At 40.7% G+C, this 19110-nt stretch overlaps 1 protein-coding gene across 3 annotated transcripts in view; it reads left to right on the plus strand.

Annotated features, from left to right (window-relative positions):
• Nucleotides 1–19110, plus strand: part of CACNG7 (calcium voltage-gated channel auxiliary subunit gamma 7) — a 234741-nt gene that overhangs the window by 56435 nt on the left and 159196 nt on the right. For 2 of the 3 annotated variants that reach the window (XM_068242983.1, XM_068242985.1), the window contains exon 1: nt 2201–2897. The exons of the other annotated variant lie outside the window; for it this stretch is intronic. The gene's annotated coding sequence lies outside the window, so the exon portion shown is untranslated. Of the gene's footprint in view, nt 1–2200; nt 2898–19110 lie in introns of those variants that run through there. 3 annotated transcript variants of the gene reach the window in all.

The following is a 19110-nucleotide window of genomic DNA, read 5'->3' on the forward strand; positions in this document are numbered from 1 at the left end:
ATTCACGTAAACACTGTAAATATTTGGCGACAATGTGCATTATACAGTGGTGTGAAAAACTATTTGCCCCCTTCCTGATTTCTTATTTTTTTGCATGTTTGTCACACTTAAATGTTTCTGCTCATCAAAAACCGTTAACTATTAGTCAAAGATAACATAATTGAACACAACATGCAGTTTTAAATGATGGTTTTTATTATTTAGTGAGGAAAAAAACCTCAAATCTACATGGCCCTGTGTGAAAAAGTGATTGCCCCCCTTGTTAAAAAATAACTTAACTGTGGTTTATCACACCTGAGTTCAATTTCTGTAGTCACCCCCAGGCCTGATAACTGCCACACCTGTTTCAATCAAGAAATCACTTAAATAGGAGCTATCTGACACAGAGAAGTAGACCAAAAGCTAGACATCATGCCAAGATCCAAAGAAATTTAGGAACAAATGAGAACAAAAGTACTGTAATTGAGATCTATCAGTCTGGTAAAGGTTATAAAGCCATTTCTAAAGCTTTGGGACTCCAGCGAACCACAGTGAGATCCATTATCCACAAATGGCAAAAACATGGAACAGTGATAACCCTTCCCAGGAGTGGCTGGCCGACCAAAATTACCCCAAGAGCGCAGAGAAAACTCATCCGAGAGGCCACAAAAGACCCCAGGACAACATCTAAAGAACTGCAGGCCTCACTTGCCTCAATTAAGGTCATTGTTCACGACTCCAACATAAAAAAGAGACTGGGCAAAACGGCCTGTATGGCAGATATCCAAGGCGCAAACCACTTTTAAGCAAAAAGAACATTAATGCTCGTCTCAATTTTGCTAAAAAAACATCTCAATGATTGCCAAGACTTGTGGGAAAATACCTTGTGGACCGGCGAGACAAAAGTTGAACTTTTTGGAAGGTGCGTGTCCTGTTAAATCTGTCGTAGAAGTAACACAGCATTTCAGCAAAAGAACATCATACCAACAGTAAAATATGGTGGTGGTAATGTGATGGTCTGGGGTTGTTTTGCTGCTTCAGGACCTGGAAGGCTTGCTGTGATAGATGGAACCATGAATTCTACTGTCTACCAAAAAATCCTGAAGGAGAATGTCCAGCCATCTGTTCGTCAACTCAGGCTGAAGCGATCTTGAGTGCTGCAGCAGGACAATGACCCAAAAGACACCAGCAAATCCACCTCTGAATGGCTGAAGAAAAACAAAATGAAGACTTTGGAGTGGCCTAGTCAAAGCCCTGACCTGAATCCTATTGAGATGTTGTGGCATGACCTTAAAAAGGCAGTTCATGCTAGAAAACCCTCAAATAAAGCTGAATTACAACAATTCTGCAAAGATGAGTGGGCCAAAATTCCTCCAGAGCGCTGTAAAAGACTTGTTGCAAGTTATCGCAAACGCTTGATTGCAGTTATTGCTGCTAAGGGTGGCCCAACCAGTTATTAGGTTCAGGGGGCAATTTCTTTTTCACACGGGGCCATGTAGGTTGTGAGTTTTTTTTCTCACTAAATAATAAAAACCATCATTTAAAACTGCATTTTGTGTTCAATTATGTTATCTTTGACTAATAGTTAACGGTTTTTGATGAGCAGAAACATTTAAGTGTGACAAATATGCAAAAGAATCAGAAATCAGGAAGGGGGCAAATATTTTTTCACACCACTGTATATCATATGCAAATGTGAATCTTAATAAATGAACACAAATGCAAAAATATACTTGATAAGCACAGGATAGGTACGCATTGATTATTAGCCGAGAAGCAGCCGCAATATTTCTTCAGCAAATATTATGTATCTAGGTTGTGCACTTGATTTTCACAGTAGCATCACTCTTTGCTCCAGGGTATAGCTGCTGCTGCTAAGAGGTGTAGGAGAGACCCTGTGGCAGCAGTGATTAAATCTCAGCATCCCTATTAACGCACCAGGAACGTGAAGGACACTGGGATTCCTGCTACATTCGTGAATCGTGATTCCCTAATCACAGCAGCTCTCCCCCTGCAGTCTTCCTAGGTTGCAAGTGTGACCAGTACAGCTCAATGCGGAGGAATACACAGCATGGGAAGGCAAGAGCATCTTCCTCTGTCTCTTTAAGAGAGATCCCTCTGACATCACACTAAAGAGAAGGGAGGGGGGACAGAAGGGGGATTGTGAATTCTTGGCCACTCAGAGGAGAGAGAGAGGGAGAGAGAGAGAAAGCTCCTGAAAAGCTGTGTAGAGGAAAGACAATGGGGATCTCAGGATAGACCAAGGCTCCTAACTGATCTTTTCTAAGCTCTGGATGCGGCTCCCACCACTGCAGTTCAGTCACCATTCCATCCTGACCTGCTGATCGCAGAAGACCCACTCTGTCCATTCCATCACTTAAAGATACCTCTGAAATGACAGCTGTATTTTTATTATTATCATAACCTCCATCCTTGTGTCTTGATTGCTTAAAAAAAATGCAAAGCTCCCTCCCCTTGCTGCAGACAGGTCCTCTTCAAAATTCTGGACCAGATGACTTTACAGTATCTAGACTTTACTAAGCTGCAATAACCAGTTCCCATTCCCTCCCCCCCTTCCCACCCCCCCTCCCCTCATCCGACACACAGATCCATACCTACACCAATAGATGTATGTAGCTGATCGCTGTCTACATCTTAAGGAAAAGGATGACTCAGATGTAGAAAACAGCATCCCTGAGTACCAGGCTACAGTAGGAAAAATTAATATAGATATTTTTACTTCTAAGAGTTGAAGAGACTTAAAGACTGGAGGTCTTGAAAGGAAAAAAAAAAATCCTGTCTATGTGTCATTTACTCCAAGGAATGTTGTTTCGAGATTTGCCGTGTTCTTGAAGCAGTAACTATGCAGAGGCTAAGAGAGGAAGACTACTGCAGCTCCTAAATCCTGGCAATACAAGGTGAGCATCATGATGAAGACCTGCTTTGTCATATTTTGCATCTTCTCATTTTTTAACTTTTTGTTATTCCAGGCTGGTAATATCACAGCAGCTATGCTGTATGTCACAGGGGGGGTTATACCTTGACCATGACCCTTGAAGGTCTGACTTCCACTGCCGACTGCCTGTTCTGAATGTGTATTTTAATGTGTTTTTTTTTTTGTTAATTTATCAAGCTGTCAGCCTGGAGCATGCTGTATTCCGCTAGACACCTGCATAATGTGGGGGTTTTCCTGCGGAAAAGACATTGGGGGTATCTAACATAGAAACGTCAGGAGTGTACGAGTTAGGATAGTACGTGCCTATGTGCAGAGTTGTATTATTATTATTATTATGATTATTTTCTGTTTTGGACCCTCTGAGATGTTGTTGTGGAATGTGGGATAGATCCACGCATAGCGTGTAATTATCCACTAACTGGCGTATCAATGTTTGCGCTGCTAGCAGAGCTGTTTAATAGAACAGTTGGGCAACAGCGATGCCACGCAAATTCTATCTGCAGTACCAAGAACTAACATTGATGAAGTGCAAACCGCTAAGGTCTCCCCATCCATTATTTATATTACAGTAGGGCTTTATTCATCTCCTGACGGGCTGTGCAGACATTTGTACACACATGATGCATCGTATGTCACCCTTTCGATTCGTTCTTTTGGCCAACTTGTCAGCGATTCAGTGCCGTGTGCCTAGGTACAATGCCCGACACACAGATACACACGAGTACATTACGTGCTGCACATCCTGTATTGATGCACTGTCACAGGATGCGCTGTTTGCTGATGCATGCTGTTCTAGGCAGGTGTTGTAGTAAGAAAACAGCACAATGTAGTACACATTTTCCACTGCACCGAGCTACAGTAAAATGCTGGCATGGGTTTTGTAAGCAGGTAATTCCTTGTAGGGTCCAATGTGGTTTCTGGGGGTATTGGTGGTGTGGGGTGGGGGGGTCACCGTATGCGGTTAAGCCTTGCCAATGATTTCCATTTAGATGGGGAGGAGCACGTATAAAAAAAAGTGTGGGAACCAGCAATGATATTGAATGACACATAATTACTTTTTTTATTGGATGAGGGGAAAGGTGGATGGTGTCAGTATAGTGGAGAGTTGATTGAGATATGGTGTTTCCCTCCCCCCCAACAACCTCAACAGTACAAGGGGTGACTGTGTTACTTGGCTGAGAAATCTATGAAATAGTCCTATGTCATTTTTTTTCATTCTCAGCCTGGAAGGGTTAGGGGCAAGAAGTAGAAAGGGAGGGACTGCAGCAGGAACCAAGGGGGGAGCTAATTCAATGCCTGTTTGGATAAAGACATTTTAGCTGAAAGGTATGGAAGTGAGATGGGATGTGCAGGTAATGCAATGCAAATTCACTGCAGAGAATTAAGGAGAGTGCTGAAGACTTTGGTGTGTGAAGGGTGACTTGGGAACTCTGCAACATGATTGTCAGGACAATGGGTACCCTTGTTGTCCTGCTTAGATGTTGCCATGCAGGACTTGACAGGAAGACCAAGTTGTAGCTTTCATTGACAAATACTTAGAGATACATCATCGGTGTGTAGCCTGTTTGTTTTGTAACAGATGAGAAATGTGGTAAAACGGTTGCATATTATGTCACTGTCCCTTCATTTTCCATAAGTGAACTGAATTTATGTGTCGGGCATCAGCAAAGAAAATACCAGGATGTAAATGTGTGCAAAAATAAGACTTCAATCAAAGGTCATTCTTGACTGGAGAAAGGTTTGTTTTTGATGGGTTATAATGTCGTGATGTGGGATTCCACAATATTGCTGCATTGCATGGTCATACTACAGAGCCATGCATTGCAAGCCAGTATAGACAATCTATTCATTACAGTACTCATTGTTCTTACTACTAGGGCAGTTTGAAGTTTTCCTATGGCAAGCCATGGGATTTCTAGTGTACAAAACTCTGCTGTAGAAAATCCAAAGGCTGCATACCGTTTCCCCGAAATGTAGACATCCCCCCAAAAAGTAAGCCCTAGCAGGAATTTCAAGCAAGCACATAATCTACCTTGAAAGTAAGCCCTAGCGGCACTAAGGGGAAAAAGTATGGCAACTTGTGTTATTACTGGAGCTCAGGGTCTCGCTGGCGGGACCATGGCCCTGTCATTGGACCAATCGCTGTACTTGCTGCTACTCAGCTAGTGCAGTGATTTGCCCAACTGGAGTGCAGGAATAAAGCCTCATGGTCTCTTTCTGGCGAGACTATCGGCTCCAGTGGAAACACAAGTTACCGTGCTTCTTTCCCATATGTTGAAGCTCAGGGACACATCAGCATAGAGTTGGGGGTAAGATGAGGATGCAGGGGGACATCAGAGGAAATGGGAATACCAGAGGACATGGGGGACAGCAGAGGGCACAGTAGGACAAGAGATAGATTAGGTCACTGGGACAGAGGGGGGTGCCAGAAGGACACTAAAGATACAAGGGTGGCACAGAGGCACACAAGAGGTGGATCCAGCAGAAGAAGAGGTGGCACAGTGGGGAAGGCAGATGGACACACAGCACAGGGACTTGGAAGCGTGTTCATAGAAATATAAGACATCCCCTGAAAATAGGCCCTAGCATACAGTAGCAAAAATTGGTAACTGTGATTGTCCCCCATTCTACATCTGAGTTCTGTAAGCAAAGCTCTAGGGCACTTTTCAATCATAACCTTATTTATACATTATTTTAGCACAGTTTTGAAGTGTTAGAGGGCCTATACATAACAAGTCTGGATATACTGTCTAAAATGGGGCCCACATCAATAATGCAGTGTACATGCATGATTGATTTTATCCATGTTTTAAGATACCAACATGTCACCCCTACTATAAAAGCTGGTACTGTCTCTGGGCTTTTACTGAGAGTAAACTAGCTGCAGCGTGTTATGATCCCAGCTTAAAAAGTAAAAGCTGTTGGTCAGTCTTCATCCCTTCAGTTTGGAAAGTGTCTCACATGATTATTATCATTGTGTATTTATATAGCACTGATATCTTCTGAAGCGCTTTATATATAAAGATGAGAGAGGAGCCAGCTAGTCAGTTTTTACCGTAAGAGTTTGCTGTAAGTTTCCTGCTGAAATCTTTGAAAAAGGCTTGGATTAATAATACAAGTAAATGATACAACTGTGACTGATCACAGCACGACCTAATGACATTTTAGCAACAATTGTGAATGTAAGTATATAAACACGTTAAGTGTTTGTTTTAGAAACTTAAAGAAAATGGTGTTGGAATGCAGGGCTGTGGAGTTGGTACAAAAATCATCTGACTCCGACTCCTCAGTTTATAAAATCACCAACTCCGACTCAACAGCCCAGTCACGGCTTTGGAGTGGGTACAAAAATCATCCAACGCCAACTCCGACTCCTCGGTTTATGGCTCCAACTCCACAGGCACTGATTGGAAGGCCGAGTATAAAAAACTCTTGATTGAATAATGGGTTCCTATCTTTAGGGCAGACTTATACCTATCCAGATAACACCATGTTAAACAAGTCAACTCCCAAAGTAAACCTTGCCAATGTAACAGAGCTCTCCCATGTAAAATATTTCCCTTGTTCCTCATATCCGGTTTATGAAACCTCCAACTCCACAGCCCATGCAGGGCTGTGGAGTAGGTAGAAAAATCACCCGACTCCTCAGCTTATAAAAATCACCAACTCCGACTCCACAGCCCAGTCACGGCTTTGGAGTGGGTACAAAAATCATCCAACGCCAACTCCGACTCCTCAGTGTATGACTCCAACTCCACAGGCACTGATTGGAAGGCCGAGTATAAAAAACTCTTGATTGAATAATGGGTTCTAGTATCTTTAGGGCAGACTTATACCTATTCAGATAACACTATGTTAAACAAGTCAACTCCCAAAGTAAACCTTGCCAATATAACAGCTATCCCATGTAAAATATTTCCCTTGTTCCTCATATCATTGGGATTTCACTGCTGGTTGCATGATGAATGCCTAGGCATTCAGGAAAGGACGTGAATAGATATCGTCTTGGCTTAGGATATGATAGAGTGAGGAAGAGCTGGGAGTTCTGTTTTACTGCTGTCTGTACCTCTGTTCTAGAGGTTGCATAACTCCCTGTCCTGTGTGACAGAAATTACTCATGCAACTGGTACTGGAATTCCAGAGATCTGAGAAGAAGGGGGAAAATGTCAGATACTCCTGGTATGTTGTTAAACTTTTTAATTGTATGTGTTTTTTTTTACAAAAAGATAAATATGTGCACCAATATTTGATAGATCCTTGTAAAACGAAAAAACAAAAAACAAACAGAAAAAAAAAAGTCAGCCCAATATAGTGTAGTATCTTAGATTACCAGAGAATATAGGAATTGTCAGATGGAAATGTACTCACAGATTAGGGTTACCTCCAAGGTAACCGCTGTAAAGGCAGGTGGGGAGTATATACCCGACTCTACTCAGGTTAGGAAGTCGCTCTCTGTAGTGAAGAAAGGGGTGATTCCCATCCACCAAGGGTGGACAATCGGCATTACAAAGAGAAGATACTTTTGGACTCAGCTCTCCGGAGGTGCCAGCGCACTTAGACCCTGCCACAGATACTCCCATTTTATGCCTGAGGAAGTAGCCTGTCTCCTGTGAAACGTGTCACAATTTGTTTTTTTAAGTGACAATTAAAATATTTTACTAAAATTGACTATTTGCGTCATCATTGGAGAGATAAGTCCAATACTACTTTCTCTTTTAACCATTTTTTTAATATAGTACATATAGTTTATACTTGTTGGTGCCTCTGTTACATTGTTTTTGTTGATAGATCCTATGACTGGCTGCTGCCTGCTCTCACCAGACCCGCCCAAACCACTTCCTTTGTAGTCCATATAGGGGAAAAAGTGATTCGCAGGGTCAGCACCACCAAGCATAAAAAATTAGCTCTTTTATTAGAAAATCTTAAAAAAAACCTAAAAGTAAAAAAAATAGCTAATATACAGTACATAGCTACATATGACAGTCATAAACTGAAGTCCCTTGCGGGTGTTGTGGGTGATGTAAGGAAAGGAGGGAGAAGGAAACTTGCCTCCTCTCCCATTGATTGGACAAGTTAAAGTGCCTTTCACACTTCTTGCTTTCCGTTGAGATGCAATTCTTCTTCAGTCTCACTGCAACAGTCACAAAACGTGGCAACAAAATACCCAAGCAGCTCGGGTGTCCCAAAACCACTAAGACAGTATAGGGGACTGAAAGAGACGGAAAACCCTTTTTTTTACGCCAACGCTCAGTGTATTGTACCTTCCTAATACAGAAGATATTTGTGAGAATTCAGCTTTAAGTGAATGACTGTGGTCTCCCACAATGCATCACTGCTGAATATGCAAATGATCTCTTTATGCCCCTGAAGCCAGGCTTAGATCCAGAACCGCTGGTGTATAGCAAGTGACAACACGAACTTATGCCTGCTAATTGGTGGAGCAAGCATAAATGCTTATGCCTGCTCCACTCGTCCTGCCCTGAGCGCCGATCACTTTAAAGCAGATCCGAGATGAAAAACTAACTAGAACAAGTAACTTGTCTATATATCTTATCTAAAGTTTAGACAGCAAATCTAGCTACAAACAGCTTCAACAGTTTATGATTATTTATTCCTGTGATACGAGGGCAGCCATGTTCTGTTTGTCACATTACACACAGGCAAGCTGATAGCATCTCCAGTCCTCAGCCTGTGACAAATTCAGTCCCCTCTCCTCCTCCCTTCTCCCCTCTGGCTAGTAACCTTCTACACCTCCTACCCAGACTGAGCTCCCATAAGCCCTTGCTACATGGGACTGAGTGCCAAGGCTCTCTGAAAAAGCTGTGGGCGAGGCTTGTTTAGTTTATAGGAAATTAGAGTATTAAAACAAAACAAAACAAAATTGGCTTGAGGAATGCCCCATAAACTATATGAAAGGAACACAACTATGCAAAGAGTAAAAGTTTACTCGGATCCACTTTAAAGGACATCATCCCCGCACTTTGATTGGCCCAATAGGCTGCCTGTCAAGTTTACTGTCAAGTGACATGCAGCCTATATAATTAAGATAACACAGACCCCATCTGTAACTGGATGCACTTTGTTACTACAAATGTATGTAGACATAAGCCTCATACACACTACAAATAACCTTTGAACATGTCTACAGGTGCTCAACCCTTTCCCACACACAATTTAGTAATCACACACAGAAGACAGCTGAAAGAGATTAGAGGAGGAGTCCAACTCAGAATACACAAAGTAAACCAGGAAATGTTCAACTGATTTGTTTGAGGGTTCAAGCACAGTTATTTTGTTCCACTGTATTTTGTCCCATAACTGTCCTAACAATTGAGAGTTACAGTGCACATTGTGGCACACGGCTGGATAGGCCAACTTAAAGTGAGAACTCTGAATTATTTTTTATAACAAAAGCCCCTTCCCTATTTGTAATACCCCTTTCATCAAGTTGTTTGGACAGGTTTATCCAGGGAATTAAAGTTGTGTTGCAATTAAAATTGAATCTTGTCACTGAAAAGATGTTGTCCTGAACCCCTCATTTGGGTTAAGAGGAACAGCGAGTCCTTTTTAAACACCAAAATGACAAACAACTTAAAAACCAACAAACAAACAGGGCTGGGAGTCGAGGTATTAGACACTTTTATGAAGAGGATATCTGTCACCAATTACACACTAGTATTGTGTACATTCAAAAAGTAACAAAAATGTATTTACATACTCCAGAAAGTGCATGTGCAACGCATTTCACGGCCATCTCCCGCTTCACCAGGCAATAGGAATGGAGCATAAAACTCAGATAGGTCTGGTGCAAAGCTCAGCGCCTCCTCTAGTTTTAATTGTTTTAGAATATTTTATCCTTCTTGTGCCTCTGTCTACTTATACAGTTCCTGAGTCCACGCTTGGAGGAGGGGTGTTGCCCCTTACTTCCTATCTACAGAGAGCGACTTCTTAATCCTGAGTGGGGACAGGTCTAATCTTCTCACCTGCTGATATAGTGGTTACCTGGATGGTAACCCTTGTTTGTAAATATAAATACATACTTACCTTTCATAACCACTTACCAGTACATACTACACTATATTGGGCTCTCGGTGTCTACATTTTGTTGTCACCAATTACAGGATGTGTTAGTCTACAGGAAACTAAATATTGATCCTTGAGCAACTGTATGTAGACAGCACCCCAGCGATCTTCGCATTCGATGTGCCAGGCTAGTGGAAATCCAGCACTCCCATCTCCAATATCATGTCAGAAAGTAGTCGCCGGCACCATCTATTTATAAGCTCTTTTATTAATTAAAAAGACACATGACCGTTAACAGCAACGTTTTCGGAGAAACACCTCCTTTCTGACATAAATATTGATCCTTGAGTTTTTATTCAGGGAGAGAGTTATTAGGAGGAGGGCACAATCATTCAAAAGTATTGATAATGAATTGGCAATTTTTCTGACGAGGGATTTTTCAGTGTGTTTTTTTTTGTTTATTTTTTTGTTATTTCTAAAACTCAGCCGATAAGTGACCCAGATGTGAACATATGACATCACAGGTGGGTCTCAGGTTTGCATCATAGTTTGACTCATTCTTTTTCTTTTATTTTGTGAAATTTACTAGAATATATATACAATGGGATTCGGAAGTTTGGGCAACCTTGTTAACCGTCATGATTTTCCTGTATAAATCGTTGGTTGTTACGATAAAAAATGTCAGTTAAATATATCATATAGGAGACACACGCAGTGATATTTGAGAAGTGAAATTAAGTTTATTGGATTAATGCTATAACTGTTTAAACAAAATTAGGCAGGTGCATAAATGTGGACACCACAAAAAAGAATTTAAATCAATATTTAGTAGATCCTCCTTTTGCAGAAAATACAGCCTCTAAAGGCTTCCTGTAGGTTCCAAAGAGAGTCTGGATTCTGGTTGATGGTATTTTGGACCCAGGTTTGATGGCTTCAGAGCATGGACAGCTCTCTTTAACTCACACCACAGATTTTCAATTATATTCAGGTCTGGGGACTGAGATGGCCATTCCAGAACATTGTACTTGTTCCTCTGCATGAATGCCTTAGTGGATTTTGAGCAGTGTTTATGATCGTTGTCTTGTTGAAAGATCTAGCCCCGGTGCAGCTTTAGCTTTGTTGTCACTGATTCCTGGACATTGGTCTCCAGAATCTGCTGATACTGAGTGGAATCCATGTGTCCATCAACTTTGACAAGATTCCCAGTCCCTTTACTGGCCACACAGCCCCACAGCATGATGGAACCACCACCATATTTTACTGTAGGTAGCAGGTGTTTTTCTTGAAATTCTGTGTTTATTCCTCCATGTATAACGCCCCTTGTTATGCCCAAATAACTCAATTTTAGTTTAATCAACCCACAGTACCTTATTCCAAAATGAAGCTGGCTTGTCCAAATGTGCTTTAGCATACCTCAAGCGGCTCGGTTTGTGTTATGGGCAGAGAAAAGGCTTCCTCTGTATCACTCTCGCATACAGCATCTCCTTGTGTAAAGTGCGCCGAATAGTTGAACGATGCACAGTAACTCCATCTGCAGCAAGATGTTGTAGGTCTTTGGTACTGGTCTGTGGGTGGACTCTGACTGTTCTCACCATTCTATCCCAGATTTTCTTGGTCTGCCAATTCGAGCCTTAATTTAAACTGAGCCTGTGGTCTTCCAATTCCTCAATATGTACCTAACTGTGGAAACACACAGCTGAAATCTCTGAGACCGCTTTCTGTATCCTTCCCCTGAACCATGATGGTGAACAATCTTTGTCTTCAGGTCATTTGAGAGTTTTTTTGAGACCCCGCGTTGCTACTCTTCAGAGAAAATTAAAAGAGGAGGGAAACTTACAATTAACTTCCTTAAATACTCTTTCTCATAATTGGATTCACCTGTGTATGTAGGTCAGGTGTCACTGAGCTTACCAAGCCAATTTGAGTTCCAATAATTAGTTCTAAACATTTTGGAATCAATAAAATGACAACAGTGCCCAAATGTATGCACCTGCCTAATTTTATTTAACGTGGATCCGAGATAAACTTTTACTCATTGCATAATTGTGTTCCTTACATATAGTTTATAGTTTATAGAGCATTCCTCAAGCCAAATACTTTTTTGTTTTGTTTCAATACTCTAATTCCCTATAAACTAAACAACCCTCGCCCACAGTTTTTTCAGAGTGCCTTGACGCTGTAGCAAAGGCTTATGGGAGCTCAGTCTGGGCAGGTGGAGGAGGAGGTTACTAGCCAAAGATTTTATAGGCAGAGGGGAGGAGGGAGGAAGAGAGGGGATTGAGCTGAGGGCTGGAGATGCTATCAGCTTCCCTGTGTGTAATGTGACAAACAAAAACATGGTTGCTGTCATTGTATCACAGGAATAAATAATCATAAACTGTTGAAGCCGTTTGCAGCTAGATTTGCTGTGTAAACCATCTAAACTTTAGATAAGATATTTAGACAAGTTACTTGTTATAGTTAGTTTTTCCGCTCGGATCGGCTTTAAACAATTATTGCACACTTTGTGTAAATCCAATAAACTTTATTTCACTTCTCAAATATCACTGTGTGTGTGTCTCCTATATGAAATTTTTTATCGTAACAATCAACGATTTATAAATAAAAATCATGACTATTTTCATGACGAGATGACGAAAATCATGACGACTAATTTTTGCATCCCACTGTATATACAGTGTGTGTATATATATATATATATATATATATATATATATATATATATATATATATATATATATATATATATATATATATGTGTGTGTGTGTGTATATATATATATTATATATATATATATATATATATATATATATATATATATATATATATATATATATATATATATATATATGCTAATCATATATATAGCCTCCACCTCTAAAACCTGCCTGCCAAAATAACTAGCTAACATACCTACCATGTCGTTGTTGTGATTTTTCAGTGTTTCAATAAATTGCAATAAGTTTTTAGTCAGGGTTATGTTTTTACTGATAGCTAATACGGTACACTACTCTAATGCTACTACTTATTACATTGCATTGTTCTTAAAATCCAGAAACCTTTGAGCCATCGCCAATTAAGTTTTCTTCTCCTGAGTTTTCTCTAGGAGATCATTTTTCAACTTGTTTCTAAAATAACTTTTCAGCACTTTGCAATTGAAAAGGTACCAAAAATTAGAAAAGTACTATTAATATTATTTTGAGTGTTTTCTCGTTTGCTGCTGATGTGAAAGGTATGTTATTGACAAGGGCCTATATGCAATTAACTCTTTCTCCTGACTTTTTTCCTAGGTGAAATGTTCACACCATGTCAATAAAATGCCTTTTTAAAGGGATCGGGGGGGTCGGGGGAAAATGAGTTGAACTTACCCGGGGCTTCTAACGGTCCCCCGCAGACATCCTGTGCCTACGCAGCCACTCACCGATGCTCTGGCCCCGCCTCCGGTTCACTTCTAGAATTTCAGACTTTAAAGTCTGAAAACCACTATGCCTGAATTTCTGTGTCCTTGTTCCCACTGATGTCACCAGGAGTGTACTGCGCAAACACAGACCATACTAGGCCTGCGTAGTACGTTCCTGGTTACATCAGCGGGATCGAGGACACGGCAACGCAGGCGCAGTGGTTTTCAGACTTTAAAGTCTGAAATTCCAGAAGTGAACGGGAGGCGGGGCTGGAGCATTGGGGAGTGGCTGCGCGGGCACAGGATGTCTGCGGGGGACCATTAGAAGCCCCGGGTAAGATCAACTTATTTTCCCCCGACCCCCCTACAGTATCCCTTTAACCCCCAGCAAGCAAGAAAATGCACAAAACAATTTTGGTAGTACTCTTTCACCTAGTTTTTGGCACTTTTTTAGTTGCCGAATGCTAGAAAGTTATTTAAAGAGAATATAATAAATTATCTCTTAGCAGAAAACTGAGGAAAACAAAAAGAATTGCATATGGGCCAGCGTGTGAAAATATCACCTAGCAGAAAACTCAGGGGAAAAATGTAATTGCATATGGGCCATTGTGCGAGATGCCCAGGACATTCTTGCTTTTCTTTTTTCTGGCCGGTGGCTATACTGTAAAATGCATTTTATCGATAAGGTGTAAAAGTATCACCTAGGGGAAAACTTAGGATAAAAAGTTAATTGAATAAGGATCCATGGCCTATATGCAATTGAGTTTTCTCATAAGTGGTCTTTTAAATCACCAGAAAGCAAGATAATAACTATATAGTTATAGTTATATAGTTACTTTTGATAATACTTTTTTGCCTACTTTTTGGTACTAAATCAACTGCAAAGTGTTGAAAAGTTATTCTGAATAGGAGATGAAGAATGTATATCCTAGGAGAAAACTCGGGATAAAACATTAATTGCATATGGGCCCATGGACCATATGCAATTCACTTTTTCTCCTGAGTTCTCTCCTAGGTGATGTTTTATACCTTGTCATAAAATGCCTTTTAAACCACCAGCAAACAAGAAAATAATCAAAATAATTTTGATAGTACTTTTTCACCAACTTTTTGGTACTTTTTAAGTTGTAAAATGCTGAAAAGCCATTTTAAAGAAAATATGAAAATGATCTCCTAGGAGATAACTCTGGAGAAAAAGTTAATTGCATATGAGCCAAGGAATCCATTGTTCACACCACCTCTTGGTTCTAATTGCAAACAAGCCGTGGGTTAAAATATATGGATTATATATTTTGCATACAAGGAAGGCCACGTTTCAACATCTTAAGGCAAAATGTCAAGCTATCAAAATTTTAATACATAACAAGAGTTAGCTGTTAATATCTCTATCCAATCCACAGGTAAAGGCTCAATACTGTATTATAGCTTCCAAAAACCCAATATAAAAAATAATGTAGTGGTAGGAGAGTTTTAATTAATAAAATTGTAACTAATGGAGAGGTCACAGCGGTGAAGAATAGAAATGATATAAAATGTCCGAATAAAACATTACAGTATAATTATGTAAATTTAACCCTATGTGGAAATGGTAGGTCTCAGTCATATGAATAAAAACAGAATAAAGAAATATCTAATATAAATAAGCATAATTGGTCTTTAATATAGTATGTATACCCTACGGTCCAGGAATATCGTGAACAACTACTATGGTCATACATCCATCCCATAAAGCTAAATTAGCTAAAACTGAAATAGGTACCTTTATTACTTATGTAGTATATACAGTATAGTAAAATACTTCTGTACTGACAAGGTAGACCAGAGATTAAAACATATAATGGCATCTCACAATCAAGAATAAAACATTTTGTAAGTTTTGTCTTCGAAGCAGGCTGTTTTGGCGCTGAAACTAGGTCCCTCTATAGCAGTAATGCTATAGTGTGGGGGTCTTGTAACGGTAATTTGGGGTTTCAGCTATCGTCGATTCACGAATTCCATCTTCCTTCGAGTTGCTACGAGTCAGGGGGAATAAGATTTAACATCGCCAGGTATTTGAGCAGCAGCAGGGTGAGCAGTTATTTGGATCGCCTTGTGCCCAGGTCACCGACGGCGTACTAGTACTGTACGTATGCTTTTGTTTTGTTACTGTGGTAATTTGGATCAGTTTAATTGCCTACTAGTTAATAGTACAGATTATTGACCATCCCTATCCAAAATGTAAAGGTGTAATTGGACCAGGGATTTATTTACTTCTGTGACAAGCTAGTTGGGTAAAGTGATGGGGTGCACTTTACCCTTCCGTGTTTACTGTATTTTAAAAAGTTATTTTATTACACATAGTTGTTCTATTGTAATTAGGGATGTCGAACGGTTCCCGAACCGTTCGCCGGCGAACCCCACACCCTGTACTACTTCCGGGTTGCTATGACCCGTAGTAGTACGGCTGCGCTGGGCCGGCGGTACGCGTCCTTGATCGTGCGCCTGTTGCCGGGTACTTTCTGCGCATGAGCGTGACGTCATGAGTGATGTCACGCTCATGCGCAGAGAGTGCCCGGCAAAAGGCACGCGATCAAAGACGTGCACCGCCGGCCCAGCGCAGCCGTACTACTACGGGTCATAGCGACCAGGAAGTGGTATAAGCACATAGAGATTTGGTGGCGAACTGTTCGCTACCATCTCTAATTGTAATGTGTTTCCTATAAATTCCCTGAGTGGTGGTTAGGATCTTAAGGAGCATGATGATGATTTATACAGGCAGTGCTTTACTGGATTTTTACCTTACTTTTTATGTTGTCTTTTCATTTTTAGGGCTCGATTCACAAAGTATGGTATGGCAGTTTGGACGTCTTAAAGGTTAAGACGTCCAAACTGCAGCGCAAACAAATTTGTGCTCTGAAAACGTCGCGCGGTGCGCTGAAAAGTTGCGCGGTGCGACAAAAACGGGGCACCGCGCTTTGCGCACAGTGCGATGTAGCTTTGTGCGACTATTAGTGCGCGCACAGTTACTTTACATGCGCTGATGGGCTTTTCACTGTGAATCAAGCCCTTAGTTGTTGCTATGAGGTGACTTGACCAAGCCTGTCACCATGGTTATTGTGACGTAATCATTTATTGTTCCTTTGCATTTTTAACTTATTGTTTGAGATAGTCTAAAAGTTCTGGCCGATAGCATTTCTCAGCACCATTCAGGGCCACAAGTTCAGGTTGGCCATACACACATAGATCTCCACCCCATGTGGCAAAACGAGTCTATTCAAAATAGGGTCTATTCCCACCACACAGAGCACATTGGTTTTCAATACTGAAAATCGATTGAACCACAGCATTGCATTGTTCAATGCAGAGTAATGCTATGGGCCGTCAATCTACCACAGAGGACTGAATTATGATCAATATGACATGTTGTGCACTAGACTTGTTCAATGCGAAGAATCCACAGCACCACGTCAGTATTGTATAGCTCTTTTATTGTTTAAAATAATAAAGAGATAGCCATAGCAGCGACAGCCGCTGATTAGGACAAGGTCCTTCCTCAAGCTGTGTCAGGCTTACGCCTCCTCCTCCTAGTGCACTAGACCTGTGACAGATTCGATCAGAAAGATTTTTTTCGACCCCCAAAATCCCCACACATCATTAGCTAGAGTGCCCCCCATTAAGTCACCTAGCATAATAAAGCGAGTACCCCTTAAATCTGCAAACATAATAATTTGGGAACCCCAAGTTAGAGGAATAGAGGCTGCCATATTTATTTCCTTTTAAGCAATACTAGTTGCCCGGTTGTCCTGCTGATCATTTTAGCATCAGTAGTATTTGAATCACACACCATAAACAAGCATACAGTTTAACTACTTTGGCCTCCTGGACGTAGTAGCTACAACTACAACTACAAGTGAAAAAAACATTACAATAAAAAAAAAATGTAAATATGTACCTAAGGGTCTAAACTTTTTAAATATCAATGTAAAGATGAAATATTTCTAAATGTTTTTTATTTTAAACTTGTAAATAGTAATAGATGCAAAACAGAAAAAATGCACCTTTATTTCCAAATAAAATATTGTCGCCATACATTGTGATAGGGACATAGTTGTAATGGTGTAATAACCGGGACATATGGGCAAATACAATACATGAGTTTTAATTATGGAGGCATGTATTATTTTAAAACTATAATGGCTGAAAACTAAGGTATAATGATTTTTTTCAGTTTTTTTCTTATTCTTCCTGTTAAAATGCATTTACAGTAAAGTGGCTCTTAGCAAAATGTACCCCCCAAAGAAAGCCTAATTGGTGGCGGAAAAAACAAGCTATAGATCAGTTCATTGTGATAAGTAGTGATAAAGTTATAGGCTAATGAATGGGAGGTGAAAATTGCTTGGATGCATAAAGTGAAAACGACTGAAGGCTGAAGTGGTTAAAATTGTCAGATTTTTTGTCAGAAACATCTGATCTGCATGCTTGTTTGGGGTCTATGGCTAAAAGTTCGGCAAAGGGTCAGTAGGAGTGTTCCAGACAAATGGTATTCTTTAAAATTTAATATGTCCGCCTCCAGATCCTTCTCAGCTCAGGTTCCCTTTAAAGGGAACCAGAGATGAATGATAACACACAATATATATATATATATAGATCGCTTTTGACGAGGAAATCATTTTACCTCTATTTCCGCCGCTCTGGTGTGCCTTATTTCTTTTATTTTTACATTTCCCCCCCGGGAGATATCCAAGATGGCCGCCGGCTCATACCCTTCTTGTTCCGGGTCATGAGCAGCTCAAGTCGTTACTTTGTACGCTTGCAGCACTTCCGCGATGCTCAGCGTACAAGCCTAGCTTGGGGGATGCATGCGCAGTGTAGAGAGCCCTAATGCGCACGCCCGGCCACGCTGAGGAGTGCCGGGGACGTCATCCTCCTGCAGCACAAAAGCCCGACCTGGATTTCCCCCGACCAGGGCTTGGAACGAGCGGCTGAAGTACGGAGGAAATCATTACATCAGGTAATGATTGGAAACAATTTAATCTCCTAACCAGCCTAGACCACCTACTGTGTATGCAAAGCAGGAAGGCATAGCCAGGAGGGGGAGGGCTTGAAATGACGGCAGACAGACTCAGCTAATCTGATTCCAGGTCAAACTTAGACTGGCTTAGTCGGGCTTTCTTATCACAGCTGATAGCTGAGTAATTAGGCAGAGGAGAAAGAAACTAAAAGCATGGTAGGTGTTTACTGTCATGTTCTCATTGGATTTTTATGATAAAATACATAAGGGTGCTTCATCTCTGGTCCTCTTAAAATCTTCAAATAAAATTAGGCACAGGAGCAAATATGCAATTCACTTTTTCTCCTGACTTTTCTCCTAGGAGATACATTTTCATCTTCTATTTTAAATAATGTTCAGCACTCTGCAATTGAAAAAGTACCAAGAAGTAGGTGGATGGAAACTATCAAAATTATTTTAATAGTTTTTTTTTCTTGCTGCTGGCTTAAAAGACATTTTATTGACAATTTTGAAAATATCACCTAGGAGAAAACACAGGTGAAAAGGGAATTGCATATGGGCCTATGCCTATTAATGTTTAGAGATTGAAAGGGACTCAGAGCTGAATAATGAAAAAGATTTTATACATACCTGGGGCTTCCTCCAGCCCCATCCGCTCCGATCGCTCCCATGCCACCGTCCTCCGCTGCCCGCAGCTTTGCAGGAGACGTGCGCTCTCTACATATCTCTCCAGCGGCTGCTGTAGAAATACGCAAACAGCG

The sequence above is a fragment of the Hyperolius riggenbachi genome, chromosome 6 (genome assembly GCF_040937935.1).
Source record: "Hyperolius riggenbachi isolate aHypRig1 chromosome 6, aHypRig1.pri, whole genome shotgun sequence".
NCBI classification, from domain to species: Eukaryota; Metazoa; Chordata; class Amphibia; order Anura; family Hyperoliidae; genus Hyperolius; species Hyperolius riggenbachi.